General features: G+C 40.2%; 1 protein-coding gene across 2 annotated transcripts in view; it reads left to right on the top strand.

The window, feature by feature from the left end:
- Positions 1-2476: 2476 nt before the first annotated feature.
- The window catches only part of LOC118404490 (protein REDUCED WALL ACETYLATION 2-like), a 103103-nt gene continuing 93793 nt past the window's right edge, over positions 2477-11786 (top strand). For both annotated transcript variants that reach the window (XM_035803588.1, XM_035803580.1), the window contains exon 1: positions 2477-2604. The gene's annotated coding sequence lies outside the window, so the exon portion shown is untranslated. The remainder of the gene's footprint in view (positions 2605-11786) is intronic.

Below are 11786 nucleotides of genomic sequence, written 5' to 3'. Positions count from 1 at the left end.
AGGTTCAACCGATCAAACAACCCGTGAAACGGAACTTGAGAGGAATTTATTGACATACAAAGAGAATACGAGTAAACGCGTGGAGAAGTTTTGATATTTTCGCTTGGAGTTCGTGCAGTCTTCGTGGGAACGTACGTCTGCTTACGGAGTGTGTCACGAGTCGGCACTAATTAATTGGAACTTTGGTTACAACTTCACTTACAAGTCAAAAACAACCAAAGGGCGCCGCGCCAGTAGCGTGTGGTTTCACAACCGCACAAACACGTAAAATAAATCATCGGACGATGTTTTCATACCAAACGCCATCGGTACCAGTGCCACAATGTGTTTAGTATTTGGCATGGTCAGTAAAAATTCTTACAAAGTCACCATGATAAAGCAATAACATTATATACAAGAGTCCTCCGGTAAAGTAAAATGTTGGAACTTCGAAGGGAATATTTTGATTGAGCCAGATTTCCAACACATAAACCTACCAACATCTGCTTGAAGATTGTACAGGAAATACTTTGGCCGTGAGTGAGTCTGATAGACTCTGAAGAAAATAATAAGTAGTGGTAAAGATTTAACGATTCCGTTTAACTATTCAATAGTTAAACGGAATCGTTATAATTCGATATTTTTATCCAAGGTCGGATACTGAGAATCATTATCAAGTTTTAGTGAACATCGCAAATCATTTTACGATGAGGCGTGTAACAACCATGACGTCATCAAAGGTACTGCGCGCATGGCGGGGAGGTCTCTACTCTCGGCAGGGCATATGGAATCGGGACTGTACATTTTGTACTTTCTTGTAAGAGGAATCGAGCAGCTGTTACTCTTTTTCATAAAGGGGAATTTAAAGATCGCTTCCTGCGTTCTTTTCTTTTCTTTTGCCAACTTAGCTTGTGTTTTTCGTGCTGATTTCTTATGCAACTACACACGACAAAAAGACACAAACCATAACTTCTATGAACTGCCTATTAGTAATAACCATTGACCAAAATATCTACGATGTCTAATCAACTGTAGTGTAAACTTAAATCGCATTGTGGCGCTTTTGCAAATGTTAGCTCGCGAAAGTTCACTGTATCGGCGTTTTCTCGCACAAAAGACGTCGCTTTCTAAACAAACAGAAAAGTCCATACAAGAAAAACTTTCCAGGTACGCGTTGAGGTTAATCTTTATGTAATTTGACTTTGTCCAGACTGTTGTTTGTTTTTCCCATGTTGAGGTTAATTCCTTAGTTGTAAACATAACAGTCCGGACATGGGTGCGTCGGTAAACTTCGCGTCAGGATGAAATCCCAGCAGTGTCTGAGCCAGAGTGATACGGAACAAATAGTCTCTACCAGACTCCGGCCTGGCCGAATACCAGTAGTAATAGTGGACTTTGTCAGGAGTTAAAAGTTTAGTGTGGCATACATGCCCGTAGCCAGGGGGGGTTCGGAAGAACCCCCCCACACGCTGAAAAGGTCCGCTTTTTCATGCATGAAGGTCCACTTTTTCATGTCCAAGAATTTTTTTCAAAGGCATGACTGATTTCCATTTTTTACTTATAGACATTTCATTCAATCTTAGTGAGTCTATCAGCAAAATTTGCCCAAGAAAGTGCAGGAAATGGCTTTTCAGAGGGTCCAGATTTCAAAATTTCCCCGGACCTCCATTCAGTCCATTGCGACGCCTCGCGCCTTTGGTGTCAGACATGATGAAAATAAATGACTCAAAGACTTATGCCAAAAGCCTTGTGTATTTTGATAGAAATTCCATTAAAAGATTTAAACTTAGCCAGCAAATTTTGCCCGTCAAGATGCAGGAAATGGGGTTTCAGAGGGTCAATATTTTAAAAATATTCCGGGGGAGCATGCCCCCGGACCCCCCTAGGAAGCTCACGCCTTCGGCGTGAGTCTCGCGCCTGCGGCGCTCGATCACCACCAGTAAGTTGGTCCTAAATCTACAAAGATGATTTTGATGATGTCATACTGATTTGATGATATAGATTACGTCCTCTAGGCACGCTAGAGGGCATCACTGGACTCATGGTATGCGAACGTGTGAACATACGGAGAGCATTAAAAAAAGTTGCCTTCATTATGAAATCTAAGCGGTAAGTTGTCAAGACGGATGAACAAGTGAGTGATCGATCACACAGAACATGATACCGAGCAACAAGATCTTATCATTATCATTTATCTTTGTTCTTTCACACTCTTCTTTTTGACTTTGATAGACTTCGCTCATCATCCGATTTCCAACATTCCGTTACAATTTACAACATATATTTCCTAATTTTGTAGCTTCTTTGTACATTCTGTGGTATGGTCACGAACTTTATGGCGGCTTCGAAAAGGTGTCTTTTATTTTGACACCTGTTCCGCCATACCCTCCAGTGTGGAGAATCCTAATAAATAAACTTTTCTTGAAACGGACGAAAAGTGATGGGTCGTGATGTCATCCATAAATTTGATTTAAGATGGCCTTCCTCCCCTCAGACATCATTGATCAGCTACATCCTCCCTACCACCAGCAGTAACGGTTGATCCCCGTACCTTCCCATATGTCCAGACTCGCGGCGCGGGCAGTTCAAGACTTCTGACCTTCCCAACAACAACTGTCAAACTTGGTAAGTCCAGATTTAACTTTTCCTAGATGTCCATCCAATCCCTAACATTGTTTCAACTTCCTGATGACTTTCTAGTCTTCTAGGGAAACGTTGAAGTTGTTTTTTGGTTTGCAAGATCTTGAATTTTTGAAAAATCGAGAGAACGTGGTCCGAGGTGTTTTTCTTGTTTTTCCCACGGGGTTTCGGGAATGTTGAGAACACAAGTTGTCAACCTGTCTTCGGTGTTTCTCGAGACTGTTAATCTGTGCTTAAGAAGATTGTTGTTGCTCGTAGTCACAAAAATCCATGATAACATCAGGTTTCTTGCCATAGACCTTAAAAAGGAGGGATGAAAGTAAAATTAAATTGAATAGAGCCTTAAAGGGGCATTCCACTTCAGAAGGGAGTCTTGTTTTCCAATAGATAATGTGTCAATGAATACATAATCAGCCGAATTTTGTGGAATTCACCTTGGGATGAATTACGTGATGTGTGTTTTATAAAATAATAATGACACTCACTAAACCCATGCAGACCCTACCCTGCATTCCCTACATGCATAGACACTTTGTTTATCGTACCTATTTTTGGAATAAATGAAGTGCGCTAAGCACACCGAGAAGGTAAATTGCTCATAAGATAGCAAAGAATACAAGAACAAGACGAGATTTCTTAGCGAACCTGAAATCAGTTTTGTAACCTTACCTAAAAGTTTTGCATTGTATTCAGCCATAGGATTAATTCAATTAGAGGGTACTTGGGGAGTTTAGTAGAAGACTGAATGCTTTTGAGGCATGTGGAGCAACTGGTTACTTTATCGTATAACGTGAAGTAGTATGCAGTTATCACTTCCTAAAATGAATATGTATCGGAAAATAACACTCCGTGTGGAGTGGAATGCCCCTTTAATTAAAAGGAATGAAAATGTCACATCTGTTTGCCAATCACTAACGTTATAACGTTACAATGTACCAGTACTTCTGTTTTTGTCTGTTGTCACTTATAGAATCTGAACAAAACGTGGATTTTCTTGAAATAAACCTTCAAGAAGAGGGATGTTATTTAGTGAATGTATGTTACGAAAATACTTAAAGTGAAAATGTTGATTGAGGTTTGAAACTTTGAGTTTGAGTGTTGTTTTCCAACATGTTGAAAATGGATTTAGCTTTCATTTTAGTCTGTATCTGTATCTGTATCTATATAGCCGGTATAACCGCCCTTCGGCGTAACACACCAGCTTCGCAGGCACGCGGTGCAGCAGCAGCTGGTTATATTACACTGGACAATCCGTCATACCTAACTTTTGCACATCTATCTGCAAGCCAGAGAAGATGTTCCACTCTACGATAGTTCTGGGAAAATACGAATTTTTGAACACATCAATCCTAGGTTGGTAACTCTTGTATTTGAAGTCATGGCTGTTTCTTGTTTTTTTTTGAGCTGGTATTAGATAGTCAGTATCCCCAAGCTACAAAATAAACTTTTTAAGCCCCCTTGATCAGAAAAACTGTTTCCCTTTAGCTTTAACAAGGTTTTATCTTACTTGAAGTAGTTAAGTTCAGATTTGAAAACTTCTTGCCTGTAAATTATATATCTATTTTTGTTGTAGGCCTGGCCCTTCAGTTTACTAACAGGTATTAGTGGATGTAAGCAGCTTTGTCATATGCATAAATAAAGATCTCTTCTTGTCTCTTCTTGCTTGGTAATGTTTATTAGTTTTGTTTGCTTCTAGCTCGGAGAGTGTGATTTGTAAGATCCAAGGTTCCTTTACATCATAGAGGGTCTCACAACGATTTACGTTGAATTCAGAAGAGCCCCCTACGTATTACGCTAAATCAACGAAGGCAATTACGCCAAATTTGGTTGCCTTGCTACGAATTACGTAGATAAGATGGTTTTCCCTACGAGTTATGGGAAATAAAATAGGCTGCCTACGCCTTACGTAACAGAGCATGCAGACCCTCTCAGAAGGGTGTATATTTTGTTATTTAACTTGGTTCGAACTCCCAGGCAAAAATCATTGACATCTGAGCTGAAATCATTTAATCAATGACAGGTAGAAACAGTCGAACTATTAAGGCTACATGCTTCATTTGTTTATGCATTTCATCAATCATTCACTCCCTCCTTCCTTCAAGTTGTCCCAGTTTCTCCCCAGTTGCTTGGTTGTGTAAAGTGAAACAGCTGAGCAGTACCAGTTGTGCATCTTTCTTAAATGCCTTCGTTCGTTCGTTCGTTTGCTCGCTCGCTCGCCCGCCCGCCCACTCACCACTCACCACTCACTCACTCACTCACTCACTCACTCACTCACTCACTCACTCACTCACTCACTCACTCACTCACTCACTCACTCACTCACTCACTCACATGTGAGCCGAAATCAAAGACAGTTCTAACAGTTGCGACTTAAGGTTACATCTTGTTTCATTTATTCATTCAATCAATCATTCACTCCCTCCTTCCTGATTCATTACACCTGAATCCTGAGATGTCCCAGTTTCTCCCCAGTTGTTCTGTTGTGTAGTGAAAGTCCTGGTGAAAGTGGCACAGCTGAGCTGAAATCAAAGACAGTAGTAACAGTTGGAACATGTTGTTTCATTTATTCAATTTATCAGTCATTCACTCCCTCCTTCCTGAAATGTCCTAGTTTCTCCCCAGTTGCTTCATTGTCTAGTGAAAGTCCTGGTGAAAGTGAAACAGCTGAGCTGACAGCCCACAGCAGTACCAGTTGTGCCTGTAGGTTACCTGCAGTGTGGGGAGATGAAGACATGATTCAGACCAGCTTTTCTTTGACCACCTACTAAAAAAATCTCCAAACAGATGTTTAAGACATTTTCCACTTGTTTTGTACAGCTTTGAAAGTTTGTAAGTGAACTGCAAATTCCTCCAAATCCCTAGGTACGCATAGAGGGTTTGCATGGGGGTCCCAACAACGATTTACGCTGAATTCAGAAGAACCCCCAACGTATTACGCTAAATCAAGGAAGGCAATTATGTTAAATTTGGTCGCCTCGCTACGAATTACGTAGATAAAATGGTTTTCCCTACGAATTACGGGAAATAGAAATAGGCTGCCTACGCCTTACGGAAAAGAGCATGCAGACCCTCCTCATACACTCAATGGATTCGAACCCAGTACCTCTTGGTTATGAATCAAAAACCCTGCCGATTGTGCCACATGACCCCACACATCTGAAACATATCCAACCATACAACCTTGAACTTTTTAGTAAAGAAAAGTTGAATCTTGTGATCCTCCCCCACCTCTGGCTCAGTCCCAGCTTGTATGGTGATTAAGTCATTTGTTCACCCCCCCTCTAGTGGTGATTGGCAGGTGGAACATCCAAACCAGTGAACCTGGGGTTATCTATATTCCACGCCTGACCTCCGATGACCTCGGATGACATAATCCAAATGGCAGGCTGCATTCCTGTACCAGGGTCCAGATTTAGGGACAGATTAGCTTTCAGTAAGCTGATTTGAGGCATTGGGCTTTATCTAAATCCGAGATTAACACTTAAGCTGGAGTAATGGGAAGTTTTCACTCTTTCGGAGCTTCTGTTTGGAAGTGTTGCAGTCTTTATGCCTTAATGTTCTGCCATTTTGACTATAGTTTGAAACCTGTACATGTACAAGTGACTAGCAGGACAGTAACGTAAGGACCACCTGACAGATATGAATTGAATACTAAATAATATTTTATATTTAACGTTAGTGGATAATTTTTCCACGTAGACCAGTACCATGTCAATTTGATAAAGATTTTATTTTTCATTTTATTTTGAATGCAGAAGTGATACTGTACTAAACTCTCACATTTTGTAATGAGTGATTACCAAAAGTTGTCAGAGCACTAGTAGAAGTCTAAGTCAAATTATTGAACCTTGCAATGAATTGTAATTTAAATGTCCAGAATTTCCTGTTTATCCCAACGATTACTCCAAACGCTTTGAATGTTTCTGAAATATCTTAATTTCCATGGGAAGATATCATAGCTATGGTTAGTGATAGTGGTTGGGAGAGATTAAAGGGTGGTGAAACTTTAAAGTATGAAGATATTTCCCTTCTTCCTGTTTACAGTAACACCCACCTGTCTTTGTGGGGACTGCATGATTGACTCATGAAGACCTGTTGTGGGTGGGTAGGATTTTGTTTCATTAGATAAAGCAATTTTTTTCTGTAGGGTTGTTCTAACTATGTAAAGAATTGGTAGGAAATTCAACTTTTTGTGGTGCAGGAGATTCAGGTACAGGTACGATTCAGGTCCAGAGGATCAGGTCCGGGCCTGAACCTGGACCTGATTGTCTATGAAAACTTGTGAATGGGCAATATTCAAAACAGAAACTTGATAAAAATGAAGTTATCAACTCTATTCTACTTTGCTCCAGTTATGTGTACTCCATTTTCCAGTCTAGTTCAGTTCAGTTCATCCTCATTTTCCAATTGGTCCAAAATCTGACCTGATTCGGCACAGAAAGTAATGGAAAGGTCTAATTAAGGTTATTCCATTTTTTAAATTAAAGAAAAAAAAATTCTTTTCAGTTCATTTTATTTCTTTCCATCTTATTTCTAGATAATACTTCAGATGAATATATGTATGGTTTCCCTGCTGTCAGAATCACAACTGAACTTTAGCAATAGATAAAGCTTTTCCTTCTCAGGCCCAATCTACACACATTTTTACCGATATCTGTGGAGATGTCAGGAGGAATCTAGAACGTAGGGGGCCGGACACTCATGGCGCTTGCAGTCATAACATATAGCGCGATTTTCCAAATGGCGTTATATGCTAATGAGCCTTCACGAAGTCGGGAAGCATCTACACGCGCGCGAAGCTGTCGGGGACCCCTGCTAAGCTATCGGTAAGGTATCGTACGAATGGTCCGGACCTTTCGGGAGAAATTTTCCCGATATCGTAATGGCGATATAGTAGTTCCATCTAGACGATGAAAAGAAGCTGTCGGCGAGAGGTTGTAGGCTCGCCGATATCGGGGAAAACTGTGTGTAGATCGTGCCTCAGTCACCACCAGTCTTCTCTGTTGCCACACCAATTTATCAAAGTCTCATAATTAAGATGACAAAGATAAAAGGAGTTCCGGAGTTCCTTACAGAGGGAATGGAGTGAGTTGTAAAATTCCCTGGGCAAATTTTGCTGATAGACTCTAATGTCTTACTGTCAGGATCACAACTGAACTTCAGCAATGGAAAGCTTTTCCGTCTCAGTCACCACTACAGTTTCTCTGTTTCCACCACAATTTATCAAAGTCTCATAATTAAGATGACAAAGATAAAAGAGTTCCTGATAGAGGAAACTGAGTGAGTTGTAGAATTCCCCTGACGCTTTCCCTACTGTCTGACAATCACAACTGAACTTCAGCAATGGAAAAGGTTTTCCTTCTCAGTCACCACCACTTTCTTTGTTGCCAACACAATTTATTAAAGTCTCATAATTAAGATGACAAAGATAAAAGGAGTTCCTCCTAGAGGAAACGGAGTGAGTTGTAGAACTCCCTGGGTCGCCCTAGCCTGTCAGAAAGGTAGGGTTGCAATTAGGAATCCCCTCCACAAACAGTTGGAGTTTTGATGATAAAAGTTGTGAGGGAGTGTTTTGGAACAGGAGTGTTGTAGTGACAGGTGTGGACCAGGTGTGAGGTGGGGAGGGGGGCTGTGGTGAGGAGGGGGCCATTAGTAGAAATTAGACAGAAGGAAATTACTTGTCAGGTCCTTTTTAAAGATGATGTCTATAATCTGGCACAAAATCGTGCACTTTTCAAAGTGAACCACAGAGGAGAAAGGGGTGTCCGTGGATGTGCATTCTTCAAATTATTTGCCTGAAAACACTGAAAAAGTAAGAAAAAAAAACACTTATCAAAAAGACTTTTCAAGTTTGTACACTGAGAACAGCATTTTAATCAACTGAATCATATTGAGTTGAATCATACAATTATCCGCAATGTTATATATTTTACTACACTTGAAAATAAAGATCATAATGTTACTTTTGCACCTACTTTTGCACCCGTTTCAAAGTTTTAAAAGTTTATTTATCAAAGCTTCACAATTCTTTCTAGCAACAACAAGCTCCTACCTAGCCTGAAATGATCTAGTAGTAATAAGTACTCTACTGTACTCTAGCAATGTAACAACTTTGATATTACCCATTCTCACATACATTGTAAATTAGAGATGCTTCATTGCCTTGGTGCCCCTTCTGAAAAAAGTTAGGGACCTTGGAAAGCAAAACAGGAAAAGCCCCACTGCTGAAATAACTCCTTTATCTGCCTTGTCCAATCACTGCCCAACTTCAAAGCGTGCTAGATGTCCAAGTTTCCGTAGGAGTAGAGTTGTTATGGCCAGATGTGCTGTGGTGAAAGACAGCTTGTTTGAGAGTTATTCGGAAGTCTTTTCCCAAACACTAGTAAAGTTTACTTTTCTACAGGTGCGGAATGTTGACCTTTTTAATGTTAAGTTTTTCAAATGGTCGGTTTAGAATTCAGTATACACATGTATTTGTATAAATGGGTAAACTCTTAAGGTCTGGGAAAACCCATTTGGGGTGTTCAAAAAATACATGTTGCAGTTAAGTGTGGACTCTAAGTTTTTGTCATAAAGTGTCTTATAGCAAGTCGATAATTTATGCAGATTTTTATGACGTCATGATGACGTCATCAAGTATTATGGGGCCACGCCCATTTTCATAAAAAATGAACCTACAGGCTGGGGATTGGAGATAAGTCAATGGAATCTCTTGTAATATGTCCATAATAGTGATGGCAAGCCATACAAATTCGTTTTTTATCAGATTTCCAAATACTGATTTTTAACGAATTTTTTTGTGTGAATTTTTATTGCCCCCGATGCCCCCAGCCCTGGGGGACTCAAATAGCACCGCATCGTTTCGGCCGAATTTGAAGCTTTAGTTTTGAGGGTTAACTCCACAAAAATGACTCTTTTTCCCTTGTTTTATGATTAGTTTTACCATGGGTTCGTCGCAAAAATCATTTATCTATCGTAGTTGTAACATATTTCCCCTTCAGGGGCTGTAAAAGAGCCAAAATCGCCGGGTTTTGGCCTGCATTCCATAGGCCCCGCTCACTTCCGGTAAAATGCGAGGTCATTGACCTTTCAGCACGCAGTATTCAACAGAAATGGCGCGATTTGCAAATCCAAGCCGGGGGTGACTCCGCAAAATCTGCCAGCCCGAAATAAACAACAACACGCGATGACGTCACGGCCATGCCGCAGCCAAGATGGCGGACTCGGTGAGAGGCAAAACCCGCCGAGCGCTTTGTGGCGAAGTTTGGGCCGGAAAACGGCCGTATACAGGGATATGTCCTACAAAGTATTGTAGGACAAGTCTTTAGGATTATTCTGATGCCTTTTGGAGACACTCTATCCGTTTTTTCTGGAGATACGGACTTGTTTTTGATGCCGGACCCTCACGTCCCTTTGTTATGCCATGCCGCCACATGATCCGAGAAAAAATTATACACATGTGCGCCCACGATTTCCCCCGTGTCGGGACGAAAACAGCTAGCTTCTGCGCGGCTTGATTGGGATAGATAGCCCCGAGAAAGGAGATGGCCGAATGTGGTATGGAATAATTCAGCAAATTGTTGAGTAATTTTTCGTCGTAGTCAAGGGTCGGAGCACTAAACTTTAAACTTTTGTATGTTTGCCCAGACGGTTACATATTTTACGTAAGTTCAACATTGTATTTGCAAAATATCGACAATCTGCATGTTGTAATGTTTGTTGGAAGTTATTCTTCAACTACTCGATGTGTAAAGATATTTGCCGTGTCGTCGGTCCGAAATGTTACGTTACTATGTAATGGACATCCAAGAAAGAAAGCCGTTTACTTACAGCAAGGAACTTTTATCTTTGGTTACAGTGAAGATTGAAAACATGGAATCTATTATAATAAAAATGAACGCTACCGTTACTGGTCTTTTGTCATACTTGTTCACATATCAGTGCAGTCAAGCCGTTGGTTACGTTGCTATCCAAGAATGAAGAAATAAAGCCATTGCAGTTGACGCTAGATCGGAGTTTGCACGGACACTAAATTTATTAAATTTAAAATAAAAATGAATGTTACTGAATGAAACTTTTCTTCACACCAGAACAGTTTGTTTTATTGAATGAATGAATATATTTATTTTATATACAAATAATCAGGGAATTCCTCTTTTTTCTTGAGATAGCTGTGAAGATCCTCTGTGGGTCTGTCGTCATCCACATAACGTAGCCTGATTGGTCCAGTCGCCTCTTGTTTTCGCGCCATGGGACAGCTGGGCTGCCCCCAAGGGGCGGAGCAGGCTGTTCTCAATAATGCCCCAGTTTCCAGGGGGGTGAAAAACAACAATTTTCTCTTCAATTTATGGGTCAAATTGTGTCATTGGGGTGAAAAACACCAAAGATAATCAAAATAGACCTAAAGAAACACCACTTCTGATGGAATAAAATTATTTTCAAGATATGCCACAGGATGGGTTTACTCCAACCTTAATGACAATTTTGGATTTGAACATGGATTTGAAAACACATCTTTTTCAAGTTTTTTTTTTTTAAAACATGATTTTGAAAATACTTAGGAGTGTTGTTAAAAATTAATGTTAAGCAGGCCTTAGAAAAGTGAATTATGCTTCGAATTCTGACGTAATATTTTGTGTCCATCATTGACTTGCTTATAAGCTATAATGATATTGTGATGTCTGTAAGTCTCTTGCTTGTTGATAGTTTTAACTTCTCTTCCTTCCTTCCTCCATTCCTTCCTTCCTCCCTTCTTTCCTTCCTTCTTTTTCTTCCTTTCTTCCTTCCTTCCTTTCTTTCTTCCATCCTTTATTCAATCCTTTCTTCGAACCTTTCCTTTCTCCTGCCTCACTTTCCTTCATTCATTCATGCATTCATTCATTCATTCAATCATTTACTATAGTATCAAATTCAACCAATGTTCCACTGTTCTTAATTTGTATGCCCTGGGAGGTTTATGAAGACCTTGTGGTCCCCTAGGATGTGAGACCAGACCTCCCACAACCCACATGTGAGCCTTACAAACAGCTGAGGAAACTGACCTAAAACTGGAGTGATGGGACAATTTGTACTGTCACACTATGGAAAGACTCTATTGGGGTATAAGGGTATCACTACTTTTTTTTAGAATTTTGTTAAGATGCTTACAAATGTACAAAGTCCTTGAT

Source organism: Branchiostoma floridae, chromosome 17 (assembly GCF_000003815.2).
Source record: "Branchiostoma floridae strain S238N-H82 chromosome 17, Bfl_VNyyK, whole genome shotgun sequence".
In the NCBI taxonomy this organism is placed as follows: Eukaryota; Metazoa; Chordata; class Leptocardii; order Amphioxiformes; family Branchiostomatidae; genus Branchiostoma; species Branchiostoma floridae.
This window is presented reverse-complemented; position numbering and strand designations above follow the sequence as displayed.